At 49.7% G+C, this 19,350-nt stretch overlaps 3 non-coding genes and 3 pseudogenes across 3 annotated transcripts; all 6 read right to left on the bottom strand.

Annotated features, from left to right (window-relative positions):
* Positions 1 to 10,588: 10,588 nt before the first annotated feature.
* On the bottom strand, positions 10,589 to 10,707 carry LOC147329583 (5S ribosomal RNA). The gene has a single exon (XR_015129556.1). It is a non-coding gene; the product is annotated as a 5S ribosomal RNA (ribosomal RNA).
* A 1,652-nt stretch (positions 10,708 to 12,359) lies between these two features.
* On the bottom strand, positions 12,360 to 12,478 carry LOC147329582 (5S ribosomal RNA; annotated as a pseudogene).
* Positions 12,479 to 13,892: 1,414 nt separating this feature from the next.
* LOC147329581 (5S ribosomal RNA) lies at positions 13,893 to 14,011 on the bottom strand. The gene has a single exon (XR_015129592.1). It is a non-coding gene; the product is annotated as a 5S ribosomal RNA (ribosomal RNA).
* A 1,930-nt stretch (positions 14,012 to 15,941) lies between these two features.
* On the bottom strand, positions 15,942 to 16,060 carry LOC147329580 (5S ribosomal RNA; annotated as a pseudogene).
* A 1,496-nt stretch (positions 16,061 to 17,556) lies between these two features.
* Positions 17,557 to 17,675, bottom strand: LOC147329579 (5S ribosomal RNA). Its single transcript, XR_015129555.1, has one exon. It is a non-coding gene; the product is annotated as a 5S ribosomal RNA (ribosomal RNA).
* A 1,135-nt stretch (positions 17,676 to 18,810) lies between these two features.
* On the bottom strand, positions 18,811 to 18,929 carry LOC147329578 (5S ribosomal RNA; annotated as a pseudogene).
* Positions 18,930 to 19,350: the final 421 nt, after the last annotated feature.

The raw sequence follows: 19,350 nt of genomic DNA, 5'->3' as shown, positions 1-19,350 counted from the left end.
TGGGAAAGCTGACACACGAACCTTTTTTTCTCTATATAAACTGCTGTGTATCAAATAAACCTTTGAGTTGATTCTGGGAAAGCAATCTGAACAGTTTCTGTATCACTTTGTTCTCCTAACTGCTCCCGATATCGTAACTAACCCAGCTGAACGGCATACCTGAGTGTTACTTTAAATAATTAGGAATCTTATAAGGAAAGGACAGAACTCTGCTTATCGCTCACGCCACGGAGGAAACCCGGGACGGCAATTTCCTTCAATTTTGGTGTCAGAAGTGGGATGGCTGACAGAAGGTAAATACACGTCTTTCATATTTATATAAAGACCGTATTATGCCTCTCTCAGTGATCGATCCATAAAGAAACGGGATATGCTGACGAAGTTTCACTTAGTGATCCAGAGAGATACACTGACGACTTCCTCAGTCCCCGAATAAAGTAAATTAACCCTTGTGTGGTGTTGGTGGACACAGGAAGTTGCCTGTTGTCTTGAATATTTTAATTTTGTTTAAAAAATAATAATAATAATAATAATTAATTGTTTAATTAAACGTACGTTAAAAAGTGAGAAGTTGCTCACTCAGAAAAAGTGACACAGGAAGTTGCCTGTTGTCTTAAATACTTCTCGTTAAGTGAGAAGTTGCTCACCAAAGAGTGACACAGGAAGTTGCCTGTTGTCTTGAAACGTACGTTAAAAAGTGAGAAGTTGCTCACTCAGAGAAAGCTAGTAAATAATTAAATTTAATTTTGTTAAAAAAAGAAAAAAAAAAAACGAAAGAAAACTGAACACGGGTCTCACAGACCCGATTACCATACAAGGGTTAAAAGCAGTAAATTAAAAGCAGAAAGACACAGGAAGTTGCCTGTTGTTTTACGAGAAGTTGCTCGTTAAGCGAGAAGTTGCTCGCTAAGTGAGAGTTGCTCACACAAACAAAAAATTGCTAGCAATAAATTTAAAGTGACCTCAGCTGTGCCGCAGCGAAAATACTAACATAAATCCTTCAAGCGTGTAAACCCCTCTGGAAATCACTGAACATGGGTCAGAATAATTCAAAAACCACAGACAAGTCCGATAAAAAAATCAAAATTACCTGTAAAACCAACAAAAATTAAATTTAAAGTCTCAAACAACAGCTCAGTACGACTCCCATTTCCGGTTACGTGTAACCCACGTCCACGAATCGGCGAAGACTTCCATGATTACGTATCCAGAACATGCGGGAGTGCTTATGTGACTGACTTTGTTTATAACTTACGGACTATAAGTTCAATGCATTCTAATTTATTTCCGGAGCCTTATCCCGAACGATTATCGCCAGAAAACAGGTCAGTAGAAATGTTGAATATCATTTGTGATAAGAAAAGTAGTCTGCTTAAAAAGTCCTGTAGAAAATATATGATAGAATGCCGCGACGTGATGCATCAAATGTTACCGCTATGGAAAAAGGGACCGGAACCAGGTGTAGATACTTTTACATCAAATAAAACTAGTGCAGGCTCCAGCATAGAAAATAAATCTACCGCGGGAAAAGCTAGTCTTGCATGCGCAGCCATTCAGCCCACAGCCCCGCCGCCTTACGAAGATGAGACCGAATTAATAGTTGCTGCAGCAGCCGCATGCAAACAACGTCAGCGCTTTGATCCAACCAGCTTAAAAGACAGTGACACAAAACCTGAATCACATGCAACGGGTCTCAGCCACCTAATTGAACAAGATCAGGAAAAACAATATATACGCCGCGAGGAAGAATTAGCAGAACATAGAAAGAGAGAAAAACTTTTGAAAGAAGAATGTGAGGAACTTATGAAAAACAATTTAGACGTCTATGAAGAAAAACTTTTGCATCAGGCAGTGTCCACAATAGACACCCACATGAAACGCCACGATATCGTAGCTAGAGGTTTAGAGGTAGCTAAAGAAATACCTGTTACCCGAACTTTAATAAAGACTTATCTAAAAGGAAAAAAGGAAAAACAAAGCCGGAATGACAAAGGTCCTCACGCCAACACTCGCGGTAGTAAACAAACAGACCCAAAATCTAGTGACGTCAATGACGCTTACCCCTTTATGATAATAGGAGATCAGTGTTGTATTCAGCCCCCTAAAATCTCAGAATTAGTGACAACTATTAAAGAGCTTCCCAATCCTCTTAAAAATCCTACAGCCTTTGTCTCTGCACTACAGAGAAGTACCAGATATCACCATTTGGGTGGTCCGGATTACAGGTACATATTGTGTCAATGCATTCCTGGAGTAACCGAGTCACAACTCATAAGAGAGATAGGTGAATTAGACCCAAAGCATGATAAAGCATCCACAACTGTAGAGTTTTTGTGGGTAAATAATGACAAAGTCGCCGATTTCTTTAAGAATCTAAAGAAATTCCTGCTCACAATGTCCAGAGACAAAATTGACTTAAATGCAGTAACTATGTGTAAACAGAAGCCTGATGAATCTATCCTAGTATTCATAAAACGCTTTATGCACTGTTGGACTGATGAGGCATGCATGCCAGAGGATGGTAATGATCAGATTTTCATCACCACCTTTTTGAACAATATCCACCCTGAATGCTCTCAGTTGCTAAAAGTGACAGCTACTGATAATCTCTACGAATTGAGTAAAGATGCTTTCTTAAAGCTTGTACAACTGAAGGCCAGTGCAGACCTTTTTCCTACTATCACAAAAGCTAACAGTGTTAAGATGATGTTGAATTTTGATGTTCAAGGCTCAGAGGAAAGTGAGAAATTAATGTATGCAGGATCACCCGCTCCAGCACAGCAAGGAAGTTTCAGAGGACGGAATGGTAAGAATAGAGATGTTTGTTTTTACTGTGGAAGGGTAGGACACTGGTCCAGAGAATGTCGCTTTGCAGCCACCAACAGGGCACACACGCCTCGACCACAGAACGCAGTACAAGTTCCCGCCACTAGGCGTCAGCAGAGCTCTTCCAGTCAAGGTAACTGGCAACCACAAGAAGCATGCAATAATGGCCCCACATCTAGGCTGCAGCCTTACAACCCACATTATAACCCACAAGGCAGACAAGCTAGAGGTGCAAATTTAGCTCAGTTTTCCAGTAACCGCAGACACCCAGAGCATGAATCAGAATGGGAAAGGGTGCGTTACAATTCTCACCATGATCTTTTCCCATCACCTGATAATCCCCGGCTGGGTCGCTACTAGGGAGGCCCAGGTGAGGATGAGGGACAGCAGTGTGAAGCACTACACACGATGCTGCATCTGCAGCTGTCCCCTAACACAGAACATTTGCCCATGCTACAAGTAGAAATAGATGGTAAGAAATACCCATTTTTAGTGGATAGTGGAGCCACTAAAAGTTCACTGTCTGGGAAATTCTATAATGGGCCTGTGTCCTCTGTGTGCATCAACACTATGGGAATTAATGGAACTGTAGTGCAATGCCCTAAAACTCATTCTCTAAAGACACGTTGGGGCTCTAAACCAGATGAAATCACATATCATCCATTTGTAATTATTCCAAACTCGCCTGTGAATTTATTAGGCAGAGATCTAATGGCAAAAATGAATTTGTGTATTTCATTTAACACAAAAGGTGAAATGTTTGCTGATACTGATAACAGCTATGTTTTCTCTGCCTTATGTACCATGGAGAAGGAACAGCCTCTGTGTCAGCTGGACGGCTCAGCAGAGAATGAACTCAACACCTTTTTGTCTGGTATTCCACGACACACACTGTGCCAAAGACGTGTTCAAAAACCACTGCCAGGTAATCCCATATCTGGGAGCCATACTTTTGTTTCTCTCACACTGTTCAACAACATGATAACTGCTCACACAAGTGAAGGCCAAACAGTGGTTTTGTCACATAACTCAGACATAGGTTATGACATAACTACACCATGTCGTCACATAGATCTAACCTATCCTATCCACTGTACTATTTCTGCACTTACGTTGCCAGCTGAATACCAGAATATGACATTGTGGTCTAAAGGTGAGAATGATGTAGGATTTATTGACTGTATACCTTATCACGCACAGCTAAAAAACAATAAGCCAGTATATGTCAAGCAGTATCCCATTTCTGTCGAAAAAGCCTCAGCCCTAGATGTCATCATAGGAGATTTATTGACTACAGGAGTGATAAAGCCTACAGTATCTCCATATAATACTCCTGTCAATCCTGTGCCAAAGCCTAACAAACCTGGCGTATGGCGTTTTACACAAGACTTAAGACAAATTAATGCAGTCATTATCCCTTTGCCACCTCTGGTTCCAGACGTCCCCAGCATATTGACATGTATTCCATCCACAGCCACACATTTTACCGTGGTGGATTTATGCTCTGCCTTTTTCTCAGTGCCTGTGCATGAAGATACACAGCCGTTATTTGCATTTACACATAGAAATAAGCAGTACACTTGGACTCGTCTGCCTCAAGGCATGATAGACAGCCCTGCTGCTTTCTCAATGGTGATCCGTGCTACCCTGGACAGCTTTACTCCTCCTGAGGGCTGTACTCTGATCCAGTATGTGGACGATCTCCTCCTCTGTGCTCCGAGTGAGGAATTGTGTCAAACTGCTACACACATGCTTCTCCAGCACCTCCAAAAGACTGGCCACAAAGCATCTGCAAAGAAAATGCAGTACTGTCAGACTTCTGTTCAATATTTGGGATTTACACTGTCTCACGGAAAACGTTCCATGACTGCAGACAGGGTCAAAGCTGTGACCTCCGTCCCTCGGCCTACTACACAGAAGGAAATGCTGTCCTTCTTAGGCATGGTGAACTATTGCAGACAGTGGATACCAGACTGTTCTTTTCATGACCACATTCTGCGTGAATGCTGCAAAAAAGACAAGCTTCCTCGAATACTGTGGTCCACAGAAATGACTGCCTCTTTCAATGCATTGAAGGGAGCGCTGACCTCCGCCCCTTGTTTGGGTCTGCCTGACTACCACTTACCTTTCCATCTGTACGTTACAGAGAACGGCACGACCTGCACAGGTGTACTGGCCCAAGAGCATGGCAGTGGCTACCGTCCAGTAGCCTTCTATTCAAAGGTATTGCCAGCAGTAGTTCAGGGGATGCCGGCCTGCCTGAGAGCAGTAGCAGCTTGCTCTATCATGATAAGGGACTGCGAGAAGCTCACACTCTCACATGACACTATTCTACACACCAATCACCAGGTCACGACCATTCTAGCAAACATAACTACACAACACATGACCGCACAACGTCGCTCAGGTTATGAAGCTACACTGACCTCCACAGCAAACCTCACCATAAAAGCGAGCAGCACACCCAATTCGCCAGCACATTTATTGATCCATATGCTGTGTTCTTCTGACCGACAGGATGGCTCAGACAGGCTTGATGTTCATGACTGCATGACACGTATACAGGAATCCACGGCACCACGTCCAGATTTAGAGCAAACACCTATCCCAGACTCAGCCACGGTTTATGTGGACGGGTCCTGTTCAAGGCCGAATGACAACTCATTTCTTTGTGGCTATTCAGTGGTGACATTGCCTGACATCATACTAGAGGCTCACTCATTACCATTTCACTCAGCAAAAAAAGCAGAGCTCATGGCTTTAATACGCGCCTGTGAGCTCCATTTGGATAAGCGTGTGACAATTTACACAGACAGCCGCTATGCGTTTGGCGTCGTACATGACTTTGGCACATTGTGGAGACAAAGAGGATTTAGATCTGCTGATGGAAAACCGATTGCTAATTCTGATCTTGTGCAGAGACTTTTGCAGGCTATACAGCTGCCATCGGCCGTTGCAGTTGTAAAAACGAAAGGACACAGTACAGCTGACACAGACGAAGCAACAGGTAATGCTCTAGCAGACGTGACAGCCAAAGCTGCAGCTGCATCACAGCTCCCACCTCCACAGGAAGTATTATCTGTGCCCCTACAGCTGCCACTTGTTACACTCCCAGACTATTTCGAAACAAATGTTGATTTAAAATTCATACAAGAGCAAGCATCTGCATGTGATTACACTTATTGGGAGAATAATGGCTGTACCTTAGATGACAGAGATGGCCTATATAAAAACCTTGAGGGTTTGATTGCCCTCCCATCTTCCCTGCTGCCAGTCCTTGTCCGACATTTTCACGGTGTGAGTCATGTCGGACAAAGAGGGGTAATAGGAGCAATAAAATCAAGATTTGTAATTGAGAAAACATTGCATGCAGTAAAAAGCATATTAGCAACCTGTCTAACATGTGCACGAACTAATGTAGGAAAACCAAAAGCGAAACATCAGCATTTACCACAACCAGATTTTCCATTTCATACATTACAAATTGATTTCACACACATGCCAGCACAAGGAAGCATCAAGTACTTACTGGTAATAGTGGATCAATTTAGTAAATGGGTAGAAGCTTATCCAACCTCAAAAGAAACTGCAGAAGTAGTCTGTCAAAAGTTGTGCAATGAAATAATACCCAGATTCGGAATACCTCACCAAATTAACAGTGATAGAGGACCTTCATTTACATCAGAAGTAATTCAAAAGTGTACTAAAACTCTAGGAATAGACTGGAAATATCATGTGCCATACCATCCTCAGAGTTCAGGAGTTGTAGAAAGAATGAATAGGACCATAAAAAATCGCCTGACTAAAGCAATGATAGAAACAGGAATGACCTGGATCAAACTACTTCCTCAAATCCTCTGCGAGATTAGAATGACTCCATCCGCAGCAACCAAATTATCTCCATTTGAAATAATCATGGGAAGACCATTTCCAACACCATGGTCAGCTTCCAGAGGGGCACCGCTATTGGAAGGGGACATAGACACTGCATTGTCCGACTATGTCCACAATCTGGTAGAAACACTGAATAATAACTATCAGAAAGTTTGTCTCTCCCAGCCTCTCCCCTCCACAGATCCAACCCACAAGTGGAGACCAGGGGACGCGGTGTTAGTGAAGTCACTAAAACCAAGAACACTCGGGGAGGCCGCGTTTTCCAGCCCCCAGACTGTACTGGCAGTGACGAGAACCAGCATCCTTACGGACGGACAACCTCAGTGGATTCATGCCAGCAGGGTTAAGACCAGCCCAATCGGACCATCTCAGGCGTCGGATCAAGCAGACGACATCTCCGGCGAGCCAGCGCCCGGAACTAGAGCAAATAAACACACACGGGTAGATGACATCTCAGGCGAGCCAGCGCCCGGATCCAGTGTACACACGCAATCACTGATTAACACACAACGTCTGAAAGAGCCACAGCAAGGTACTCGAACATCCAGCAGGAATAGAAAGCCAAAAGTACCACATGATGTCTAACCTGATAAAGCCAGACTCACTCCATCCTGATAATGGAGAAAATGAAATGCCCATTGTCATCATACGGCGCTTATTCAATGTCTCTCAAACCTGGGACCAGGCCAGAAGACGACTGAAGAACTGTTTTTCTTATATATTTAGGTTATTTATCATACTTATCGCATTAACCTTAGGATTTTTCTTTGCTATGTTGTATTGTAAACTGCAACCATGTTCACATTTCTGCAGGTCATATTTTGCTGACGATACCTCATGCTCTATTTTGCGAGACACCTACTTAATGCACTCTTCACGTTCCCTAAAATCAGTAAATGACAACATAGACGCCACTAATAAACCATTTTATGCGCCCTCTAGAGTAGGAGTCAACTCCTGGTATGAAAATGCTAGAACAGCTGCTCGTGATTTAGGAAACAGCAATTGTTATGTCTGTTCAAAGGGTAATCCAGAACAGGTTATAGTGGGATACCCAATCTCAGGTTTTCCCCTGACAAAGATGCTATTCAAAAATGATGAAAAGGGGCCCTTAACAGTAACCCTGATTGAAGCGGTGCGAGTAGAACTAAGTCCTTTAGATTGTTTACTCATATACACAGGACAAGTCTCTAGTAAGGATGTCAGCATGATTAACGACTCTACCCACCCCTGTAACCCAATGAAGCGCCCCGAAGACCGCACTGAACCTCTCTCGCCCCCAAAACAGGTGCGCCATCACCCAAATATCTTGATGACATGCATACACCGACCAAAACTTGAAAACATAAATTATGACGCGCAAAACTATACATTTTTTCCTGACTCTCCAGGAGCACGCTGTAATGAAACATGGCTAGCAGCGAGTGTTGACAGGACACAACATAAACATATGTTTTTTTATCTATATGCATATATAAGTACGCATTCAGATAACTCCACAATCCTGCATTCGCCCAACACACTAAACGACTCGTACTGGGGAGGCATATTAAAAGGCTTTACAGCTTCGCGCCTGACCAGACCAATCCCACATGCTTATTGGATGTGCAATAATACCCTTAGAGTGGCTTTACCTGTTAATTGGACCGGTACCTGCGGTCTAGTAACTTTAGCTCAAGAACTACTAATACAACAAACCTCAGATCTGCCTGTATCCAGCAAACGTACAAGACGCTCCACTTACTCACATAACGTTTACATAGATGCTATAGGGGTTCCACGCGGGATACCAAGGGAATTAAAGGCACAAGGGGAAATATCCGCAGGGTTTGTCTCACTAATACCGCATATACAGGTAAACAAAAATGTAGCCTGGATCAATTATGTTTATTACAATCAGCAAAGACTTACTAATTTGACCAATACGGCCCTTAAGGCCCTAGGAGAACAGATGTCTGCTACCTCTTTAATGACCATGCAAAATAGGATGGCCTTAGACATGCTGTTAGCTGAGAAAGGAGGTGTTTGCGCGATGTTCGGAGATGTTTGTTGTACTTTCATTCCCAATAATACCGCCCCTAACGGTTCATTCACACAAGCTATGAATAAACTTGAAGCATTGCAGATAGAACTAAGAGCCAATGCAGGTCACGGTCAGTGGCTTGACAAGTGGCTGCAGGACACGTTTGGAAAATGGAAGGAACTAATTGTAGCTTTTGTAACCATTGTAGCATGTATTATTTTGTTTTTGATGATTATTGTCTGTTGTGTGGTACCCTGTGTACGTTCAATGATAACCCGTATAGCTACTAGTACAGCTACTTCAATGTATTTGCAATTGGCACAAATTGACCCAGATTATGTGTCAGATGTCATCAATGATGATCCTGATGTATGTATTGAGTATTAGATTGTGAATTACTCGGTTGTCCAAGAAGAGAATGACGTTTTCTTGTTTTTCTTTTCTTCTTTTTAAGATTTTGATATTAAGCTCACTCGAAGGACTAGTTACATTTATGATTTGTTTCACATTTATGATTTGTTTCACATTTATGATTTGTTTCACATTTATGATTTATCTTTATATTATGTTATTACATTCTGTCTTTATACTATGTTATCATTTCATGATAAAAGGGGAGAACTGTTATGATATTTTGATACCACGGTAAGCATTTACAGGATATTGTTTTATACAGGAAAACTGTTACTCAATAAGGCCGATCTACTAGTTGTTTTTCTCTTTCTCTGTGACCCAAGAATTAATGTGTAGGACTCACGAGCTGGTACCCCAAGGTCGAAAACACCACAGAGATGAGACCACTTCCTTACTCCCATCCTCCCTTTTTCTTTATCTCCTGGAAAAGGCTCGTTAAAGGCTAGGTGGTTTGTTTCAGAATTCACTAATGAAAGAACTCTGTATTTTATGTCTAGGAGTGTATTTTGCTGGGATGATCATAAATTATAGCTGAACTGATAAACTACACAAGGGATACTTTGCTCAGAAGGCAGGAAGACGTTTCCTTATTTAGTCTGTACCGGTTTGAACTGGGAAAGCTGACACACGAACCTTTTTTTCTCTATATAAACTGCTGTGTATCAAATAAACCTTTGAGTTGATTCTGGGAAAGCAATCTGAACAGTTTCTGTATCACTTTGTTCTCCTAACTGCTCCCGATATCGTAACTAACCCAGCTGAACGGCATACCTGAGTGTTACTTTAAATAATTAGGAATCTTATAAGGAAAGGACAGAAATCTGCTTATCGCTCACGCCACGGAGGAAACCCGGGACGGCAATTTCCTTCAATACCCTAACCCAAAGGCTCAGTTTGGCATTTATCCAACAGCACAGGCCCTGGATTGTTGAAGATGGCGTCAGGAACCAGCACAGGGCCTGGTGTGTTGTACATGGCCACAGCAAGCAGCACAGGGCCTGGTTTGGTGAAGATGGCCTCGGCCAGAAGCACAGGGCCTGGTGTGATATGAGTGGCCTGAGCAAGAGCCACAGGCCCTGGTGTGTTGTAAGTGGCCTCAGCCAGCAGCCACAGGCCCTGGTGTGGTGTAGGTGGCCTCAGCCAGCAGCCACAGGCCCTTGTGTGGTGTAATTGGCCTCAATAGCAACTAAGGCCCTGGTGTGGTGTAGGTGGCCTCAGCCAGCAGCCACAGGCCCTGGTGTGGTGTAAGTGGCCTCAGCCAGCAGCCACAGGCCCTGGTGTGGTGTAAGTGGCATCAGCTAGCAGCACAAGACATTGGAAAACAGCCAAAAGCAATGTCGTTAATGTGCCCTCATTAATGGGGAGCTGCTTTTGGTCTTTTAATACACCCCTTCTCTGGATCAAAAGCGGTTCAATGACATGAAAATGAAAGGCTTACAGCACCAGGTATTCCCAGGCAGTCTCCCATCCAAGTACTAACCAAGCCCAGCCCTGCTTAGCTTCCGAGATCAGACGAGGTCGGGCGTGCTCAGGGTGGTATGGCCGTAAGCTGCTGGCCCCAGCACAATGTCTCAATTTATGGATTCAAGTGATTAGGTGGCAAGTACCTGAAGTTACGAAGACAATGCTATAACCATACCTGCATGTTTGCATAATACCCTAACCCAAAGGCTCAGTTTGGCATTTATCCAACAGCACAGGCCCTGGATTGTTGAAGATGGCCTCAAGAACCAGCACAGGACCTGGTGTGTTTTACATGGCCACAGCAAGCAGCACAGGGCCTGGTTTGGTGAAGATGGCCTCAGCAAGCAGCCACAGGCCCTGGTTTGGTGTAAGTGGCCTCAGCCAGCAGCCACAGGCCCTGGTGTGGTGTAAGTGGCCTCAGCCAGCAGCCACAGGCCCTGGTGTGGTCTAAGTGGCCTCAGCCAGCAGCCACAGGCCCTGGTGTGGTCTAAGTGGCCTGAGTAAGAGCCACAGGCCCTGGTGTGGTGTAAGTGGCCTCAGCCAGCAGCCACAGGCCCTGGTGTGGTGTAAGTGGCCTGAGCAAGTGCCACAGGCCCTGGTGTGGTGTAAGTGGCCTAAGCCAGAGCCACAGGCCCTGGTGTGGTGTAAGTGGCCTGAGCAAGAGCCACAGGGCCTGGTTTGGTGTAAGTGGCCTAAGCCAGAGCCACAGGCCCTGGTGTGATGTGAGTGGCCTGAGCAAGAGCCACAGGGCCTGGTTTGGTGTAAGTGGCCTAAGCCAGAGCCACAGGCCCTGGTGTGGTGTAAGTGGCCTCAGCCAGCAGCCACAGGCCCTGGTGTGGTGTAAGTGGCCTCAGCCAGAAGCCACAGGCACTGGTGTGGTGTAAGTGGCCTCAGCCAGCAGCAAAAGGGCCCTGGTGTGGTGTAAGTGGCCTCAGCCAGCAGCCACAGGCCCTGGTGTGGTGTAGATGGCCTCAGCCAGCAGCCACAGGCCCTGGTGTGGTGTAAGTGGCCTCAGCCAGCAGCCACAGGCCCTGGTGTGGTCTAAGTGGCCTCAGCCAGAAGCACAGGGCCTGGTGTGATATGAGTGGCCTGAGCAAGAGCCACAGGCCCTGGTGTGGTGTAAGTGGCCTGAGCAAGAGCCACAGGCCCTGGTGTGGTGTGAGTGGCCTGAGCAAGAGCCACAGGCCCTGGTGTGGTGTAGGTGGCCTCAGCCAGCAGCCACAGGCCCTGGTGTGGTGTAGGTGGCCTCAGCCAGCAGCCACAAGCCCTTGTGTGGTGTAAGTGGCCTCAGCCAGCAGCCACAGGCCCTGGTGTGGTGTAAGTGGCCTCAGCCAGTGCCACAGGCCCTGGTGTGGTGTAAGTGGCCTGAGCAAGAGCCACAGACCATGGTGTGGTGTAATTGGCCTCAATAGCAACTAAGGCCCTGGTGTGGTGTAAGTGGCCTCAGCCAGCAGCCACAGGCCCTGGTGTGGTGTAAGTGGCCTCAGCCAGCAGCCACAGGCCCTGGTGTGGTGTAAGTGGCCTCAGCCAGAGCCACAGGCCCTGATGTGGTGTAAGTGGCCCCAGCCGGTCACTCAGGCCCTGGTGTGGTGTAGGTGGCATCAGCTAGCAGCACAAGACATTGGAAAACAGCCAAAAGCAATGTCGTTAATGTGCCCTCATTAATGGGCAGCTGCTTTTGGTCTTTTAATACACCCCTTCTCTGGATCAAAAGCGGTTCAATGACATGAAAATGAAAGGCTTACAGCACCAGGTATTCCCAGGCAGTCTCCCATCCAAGTACTAACCAAGCCCAGCCCTGCTCAGCTTCCGAGATCAGACGAGGTCGGGCGTGCTCAGGGTGGTATGGCCGTAAGCTGCTGGCCCCAGCACAATGTCTCAATTTATGGATTCAGGTGATTAGGTGGCAAGTACCTGAAGTTACGAAGACAATCCTATAACCCTACCTTCATGTTTGCATAATACCCTAACCCAAAGGCTCACTTTAGCATTTATCCAACAGCACAGGCCCTGGATTGTTGAAGATGGCCTCAGGAACCAGCACAGGGCCTGGTGTGTTGTACATGGCCACAGCTAGCAGCACAGGGCCTGGTTTGGTGAAGATGGCCTCGGCCAGAAGCGCAGGGCCTGGTGTGATGTGAGTGGCCTGAGCAAGAGCCACAGGCCCTGGTGTGGTGTAAGTGGCCTGAGCAAGAGCCACAGGCCCTGGTGTGGTGTAAGTGGCCTCAATAGCAAATAAGGCCCTGGTGTGGTGTAAGTGGCCTCAGCCAGCAGCCACAGGCCCTGGTGTGGTGTAAGTGGCCTCAGCTAGCAGCCACAGGCCCTGGTGTGGTGTGAGTGGCCTCAGCCAGCAGCCACAGGCCCTGGTGTGGTCTAAGTGGCCTCAGCCAGTGCCACAGGCCCTGGTGTGGTGTAAGTGGCCTGAGCAAGAACCACAGGGCCTGGTTTGGTGAAGATGGCCTCGGCCAGAAGCGCAGGGCCTGGTGTGATGTGAGTGGCCTGAGCAAGAGCCACAGGCCCTGGTGTGGTGTAAGTGGCCTCAGCCAGAAGCCACAGGCACTGGTGTGGTGTAAGTGGCCTCAGCCAGCAGCAAAAGGGCCCTGGTGTGGTGTAGGTGGCCTCAGCCAGCAGCCACAGGCCCTGGTGTGGTGTAAGTGGCCTCAATAGCAACTAAGGCCCTGGTGTGGTGTAAGTGGCTTCAGCCAGCAGCCACAGGCCCTGGTGTGGTGTAAATGGCCTCAGCCAGCAGCCACAGGCCCTGGTGTGGTGTAGGTGGCCTCAGCCAGCAGCCACAGGCCCTGGTGTGGTGTAAGTGGCCTCAATAGCAACTAAGGCCCTGGTGTGGTGTAAGTGGCTTCAGCCAGCAGCCACAGGCCCTGGTGTGGTGTAAATGGCCTCAGCCAGCAGCCACAGGCCCTGGTGTGGTGTAGGTGGCCTCAGCCAGCAGCCACAGGCCCCTGTGTGGTGTAAGTGGCTTCAGCCAGCAGCCACAGGCTCTGGTGTGGTGTAACTGGCCTCAGCCAGCAGCCACAGGCCCTGGTGTGGTGTAAGTGGCCTCAGCCAGAGCCACAGGCCCTGATGTGGTGTAAGTGGCCCCAGCCGGTCACTCAGGCCCTGGTGTGGTGTAGGTGGCATCAGCTAGCAGCACAAGACATTGGAAAACAGCCAAAAGCAGTGTCGTTAATGTGCCCTCATTAATGGGCAGCTGCTTTTGGTCTTTTAATACACCCCTTCTCTGGATCAAAAGCGGTTCAATGACATGAAAATGAAAGGCTTACAGCACCAGGTATTCCCAGGGAGTCTCCCATCCAAGTACTAACCAAGCCCAGCCCTGCTTAGCTTCCGAGATCAGACGAGGTCGGGCGTGCTCAGGGTGGTATGGCCGTAAGCTGCTGGCCCCAGCACAATGTCTCAATTTATGGATTCAAGTGATTAGGTGGCAAGTACCTGAAGTTATGAAGACAATCCTATAACCATACCTGCATGTTTGCATAATACCCTAACCCAAAGGCTCAGTTTGGCATTTATCCAACAGCACAGGCCCTGGATTGTTGAAGATGGCCTCAGGAACCAGCACAGGGCCTGGTGTGTTGTACATGGCCACAGCAAGCAGCACAGGGCCTGGTTTGGTGAAGATGGCCTCGGCCAGAAGCGCAGGGCCTGGTGTGATGTGAGTGGCCTGAGCAAGAGCCACAGGCCTTGGTGTGGTGTAAGTGGCCTCAGCCAGCAGCCACAGGCCCTGGTGTGGTGTAAGTCGCCTCAGCCAGAAGCCACAGGCACTGGTGTGGTGTAAGTGGCCTCAGCCAGCAGCAAAAGGGCCCTGGTGTGGTGTAAGTCGCCTCAGCCAGCAGCCACAGGCCCTGGTGTGGTGTAAGTGGCCTCAACCAGCAGCCACAGGCCCTGGTGTGGTGTAAGTGGCCTCAGCCAGCAGCCACAGGCCCTGGTGTGGTGTAAGTGGCCTCAGCCAGTGCCACAGGCCCTGGTGTGGTGTAAGTGGCCTGAGCAAGAGCCACAGACCCTGGTGTGGTGTAAGTGGCCTGAGCAAGAGCCACAGACCCTGGTGTGGTGTAATTGGCCTCAATAGCAACTAATGCCCTGGTGTGGTGTAGGTGGCCTCAGCCAGCAGCCACAGGCCCTGGTGTGGTGTAAGTGGCCTGAGCAAGAGCCACAGGCCCTGGTGTGGTGTAAGTGGCCTGAGCAAGAGCCACAGACCCTGGTGTGGTGTAATTGGCCTCAATAGCAACTAATGCCCTGGTGTGGTGTAGGTGGCCTCAGCCAGCAGCCACAGGCCCTGGTGTGGTGTAAGTCGCCTCAGCCAGAAGCCACAGGCACTGGTGTGGTGTAAGTGGCCTCAGCCAGCAGCCACAGGCCCTGGTGTGGTGTAAGTGGCCTCAGCCAGCAGCCACAGGCCCTGGTGTGGTGTAAGTGGCCTCAGCCAGCAGCCACAGGCCCTGGTGTGGTGTAAGTGGCCTGAGCAAGAGCCACAGGCCCTGGTGTGGTGTAAGTGGCCTGAGCAAGAGCCACAGACCCTGGTGTGGTGTAATTGGCCTCAATAGCAACTAATGCCCTGGTGTGGTGTAGGTGGCCTCAGCCAGCAGCCACAGGCCCTGGTGTGGTGTAAGTGGCCTGAGCAAGAGCCACAGGCCCTGGTGTGGTGTAAGTGGCCTGAGCAAGAGCCACAGACCCTGGTGTGGTGTAATTGGCCTCAATAGCAACTAATGCCCTGGTGTGGTGTAGGTGGCCTCAGCCAGCAGCCACAGGCCCTGGTGTGGTGTAAGTCGCCTCAGCCAGAAGCCACAGGCACTGGTGTGGTGTAAGTGGCCTCAGCCAGCAGCCACAGGCCCTGGTGTGGTGTAAGTGGCCTCAGCCAGCAGCCACAGGCCCTGGTGTGGTGTAAGTGGCCTGAGCAAGAGCCTCAGGAACCAGCCCTGGTGTGGTGTAAGTGGCCTCAACCAGCAGCCACAGGCCCTGGTGTGGTGTAAGTGGCCTGAGCAAGAGCCACAGACCCTGGTGTGGTGTAATTGGCCTCAATAGCAACTAATGCCCTGGTGTGGTGTAGGTGGCCTCAGCCAGTGCCACAGGCCCTGGTGTGGTGTAAGTGGCCTCAGCCAGCAGCCACAGGCCCTGATGTGGTGTAAGTGGCCCCAGCCGGTCACTCAGGCCCTGGTGTGGTGTAGGTGGCATCAGCTAGCAGCACAAGACATTGGAAAAGAGCCAAAAGCAATGTCGTTAATGTGCCCTCATTAATGGGGAGCTGCTTTTGGTCTTTTAATACACCTCTTCTCTGGATCAAAAGCGGTTCAATGACATGAAAATGAAAGGCTTACAGAACCAGGTATTCCCAGGCAGTCTCCCATCCAAGTACTAACCAAGCCCAGCCCTGCTTAGCTTCCGAGATCAGACGAGGTCAGGCGTGCTCAGGGTGGTATGGCCGTAAGCTGCTGGCCCCAGCACAATGTCTCAATTTATGGATTCAAGTGATTAGGTGGCAAGTACCTGAAGTTACGAAGACAATCCTATAACCATACCTGCATGTTTGCATAATACCCTAACCCAAAGGCTCAGTTTGGCATTTATCCAACAGCACAGGCCCTGGATTGTTGAAGATGGCCTCAGGAACCAGCACAGAGCCTGGTGTGTTGTACATGGCCACAGCAAGCAGCACAGGGCCTGGTTTGGTGAAGATGGCCTCGGCTAGAAGCGCAGGGCCTGGTGTGATGTGAGTGGCCTGAGCAAGAGCCACAGGCCTTGGTGTGGTGTAAGTGGCCTCAGCCAGCAGCCACAGGCCCTGGTGTGGTGTAAGTCGCCTCAGCCAGAAGCCACAGGCACTGGTGTGGTGTAAGTGGCCTCAGCCAGCAGCAAAAGGGCCCTGGTGTGGTGTAAGTCGCCTCAGCCAGCAGCCACAGGCCCTGGTGTGGTGTAGGTGGCCTCAGCCAGCAGCCACAGGCCCTGGTGTGGTGTAAGTGGCCTCAACCAGCAGCCACAGGCCCTGGTGTGGTGTAAGTGGCCTCAGCCAGCAGCCACAGGCCCTGGTGTGGTGTAAGTGGCCTCAGCCAGTGCCACAGGCCCTGGTGTGGTGTAAGTGGCCTGAGCAAGAGCCACAGACCCTGGTGTGGTGTAATTGGCCTCAGCCAGCAGCCACAGGCCCTGGTGTGGTGTAAGTCGCCTCAGACAGAAGCCACAGGCACTGGTGTGGTGTAAGTGGCCTCAGCCAGCAGCAAAAGGGCCCTGGTGTGGTGTAAGTCGCCTCAGCCAGCAGCCACAGGCCCTGGTGTGGTGTAGGTGGCCTCAGCCACCAGCCACAGGCCCTGGTGTGGTGTAAGTGGCCTCAGCCAGCAGCCACAGGCCCTGGTGTGGTGTAAGTGGCCTCAGCCAGCAGCCACAGGCCCTGGTGTGGTGTAAGTGGCCTGAGCAAGAGCCACAGGCCCTGGTGTGGTGTAAGTGGCTTGAGCGAGAGCCACAGACCCTGGTGTGGTGTAATTGGCCTCAATAGCAACTAATGCCCTGGTGTGGTGTAGGTGGCCTCAGCCAGCAGCCACAGGCCCTGGTGTGGTGTAAGTGGCCTGAGCAAGAGCCACAGGCCCTGGTGTGGTGTAAGTGGCCTGAGCAAGAGCCACAGACCCTGGTGTGGTGTAATTGGCCTCAATAGCAACTAATGCCCTGGTGTGGTGTAGGTGGCCTCAGCCAGCAGCCACAGGCCCTGGTGTGGTGAAAGTGGCCTCAGCCAGAGCCACAGGCCCTGACGTGGTGTAAGTGGCCCCAGCCGGTCACTCAGGCCCTTGTGTGGTGTAGGTTGCATCAGCTAGCAGCACAAGACATTGGAAAAGAGCCAAAAGCATTGTCGTTAATGTGCCCTCATTAATGGGCAGCTGCTTTTGGTCTTTTAATACACCCCTTCTCTGGATCAAAAGCGGTTCAATGACATGAAAATGAAAGGCTTACAGCACCAGGTATTCCCAGGCAGTCTCCCATCCAAGTACTAACCAAGCCCAGCCCTGCTTAGCTTCCGAGATCAGACGAGGTCGGGCGTGCTCAGGGTGGTATGGCCGTAAGCTGCTGGCACCAGCACAATGTCTCAATTTATGGATTCAAGTGATTAGGTGGCAAGTACCTGAAGTTACGAAGACAATGCTATAACCATACCTGCATGTTTGCATAATACCCTAATCCAAAGGCTCAGTTTGGCATTTATCCAACAGCACAGGCCCTGGATTGTTGAAGATGGCCTCAGGAACCAGCACAGGGCCTGGTGTGTTGTACATGGCCACAGCAAGCAGCACAGGGCCTGGTTTGGTGAAGATGGCCTCGGCCAGAAGCGCAGGGCCTGGTGTGATGTGAGTGGCCTGAGCAAGAGCCACAGGCCTTGGTGTGGTGTAAGTGGCCTCAGCCAGCAGCAACAGGCCCTGGTGTGGTGTAAGTCGCCTCAGCCAGAAGCCACAGGCACTGGTGTGGTGTAAGTGGCCTCAGCCAGCAGCCACAGGCCCTGGTGTGGTGTAGGTGGCCTCAGCCAGCAGCCACAGGCCCTGGTGTGGTGTAGGTGGCCTCAGCCAGCAGCCACAGGCCCTGGTGTGGTGTAAGTGGCCTCAGCCAGCAGCCACAGGCCCTGGTGTGGTGTAAGTGGCCTGAGCAAGAGCCACAGGCCCTGGTGTGGTGTAAGTGGCCTGAGCAAGAGCCACAGACCCTGGTGTGGTGTAATTGGCCTCAATAGCAACTAATGCCCTGGTGTGGTGTAGGTGGCCTCAGCCAGCAGCCACAGGCCCTGGTGTGGTGTAAGTGGCCTCAGCCAGCAGCCACAGGCCCTGGTGTGGTGTAAGTGGCCTGAGCAAGTGCCACAGGCCTGGTGTGGTGTAAGTGGCCTGAGCAAGAGCCACAGACCCTGGTGTGGTGTAATTGGCCTCAATAGCAACTAAGGCCCTGGTGTGGTGTAGGTGGCCTCAGCCAGCAGCCACAGGCCCTGGTGTGGTGTAAGTGGCCTCAGCCAGAGCCACAGACCCTGATGTGGTGTAAGTGGCCCCAGCCGGTCACTCAGGCCCTGGTGTGGTGTAGGTGGCATCAGCTAGCAGCACAAGACATTGGAAAACAGCCAAAAGCAGTGTCGTTAATGTGCCCTCATTAATGGGCAGCTGCTTTTGGTCTTTTAATACACCCCTTCTCTGGATCAAAAGCGGTTCAATGACATGAAAATGAAAGGCTTACAGCACCAGGTATTCCCAGGCAGTCTCCCATCCAAGTACTAACCAAGGCCAGCCCTGCTTAGCTTCCGAGATCAAACGAGGTCGGGCGTGCTCAGGGTGGTATGGCCGTAAGCTGCTGGCACCAGCACAATGTCTCAATTTATGGATTCAAGTGATTAGGTGGCAAGTACCTGAAGTTACGAAGACAATGCTATAACCATACCTGCATGTTTGCATAATACCCTAACCCAAAGGCTCAGTTTGGCATTTATCCAACAGCACAGGCCCTGGATTGTTGAAGATGGCCTCAAGAACCAGCACAGGACCTGGTGTGTTTTACATGGCCACAGCAAGCAGCACAGGGCCTGGTTTGGTGAAGATGGCCTCAGCAAGCAGCCACATGCCCTGGTTTGGTGTAAGTGGCCTCAGCTAGCAGCCACAGGCCCTGGTGTGGTATGAGTGGCCTCAGCCAGCAGCCACAGGCCCTGGTGTGGTCTAAGTGGCCTCAGCCAGTGCCACAGGCCCTGGTGTGGTGTAAGTGGCCTAAGCCAGAGC

Source organism: Aulonocara sp. 'chitande type north' Nkhata Bay, linkage group LG5, assembly GCF_057382095.1.
Source record: "Aulonocara sp. 'chitande type north' Nkhata Bay isolate Kocher_YH1m ecotype deep benthic linkage group LG5, A_spYH_male_GT1.1, whole genome shotgun sequence".
NCBI lineage: Eukaryota > Metazoa > Chordata > Actinopteri > Cichliformes > Cichlidae > Aulonocara > Aulonocara sp. 'chitande type north' Nkhata Bay.
Note: the sequence above shows the minus strand (reverse complement) of the source record. Positions and strands in the feature narration are given on the sequence as shown.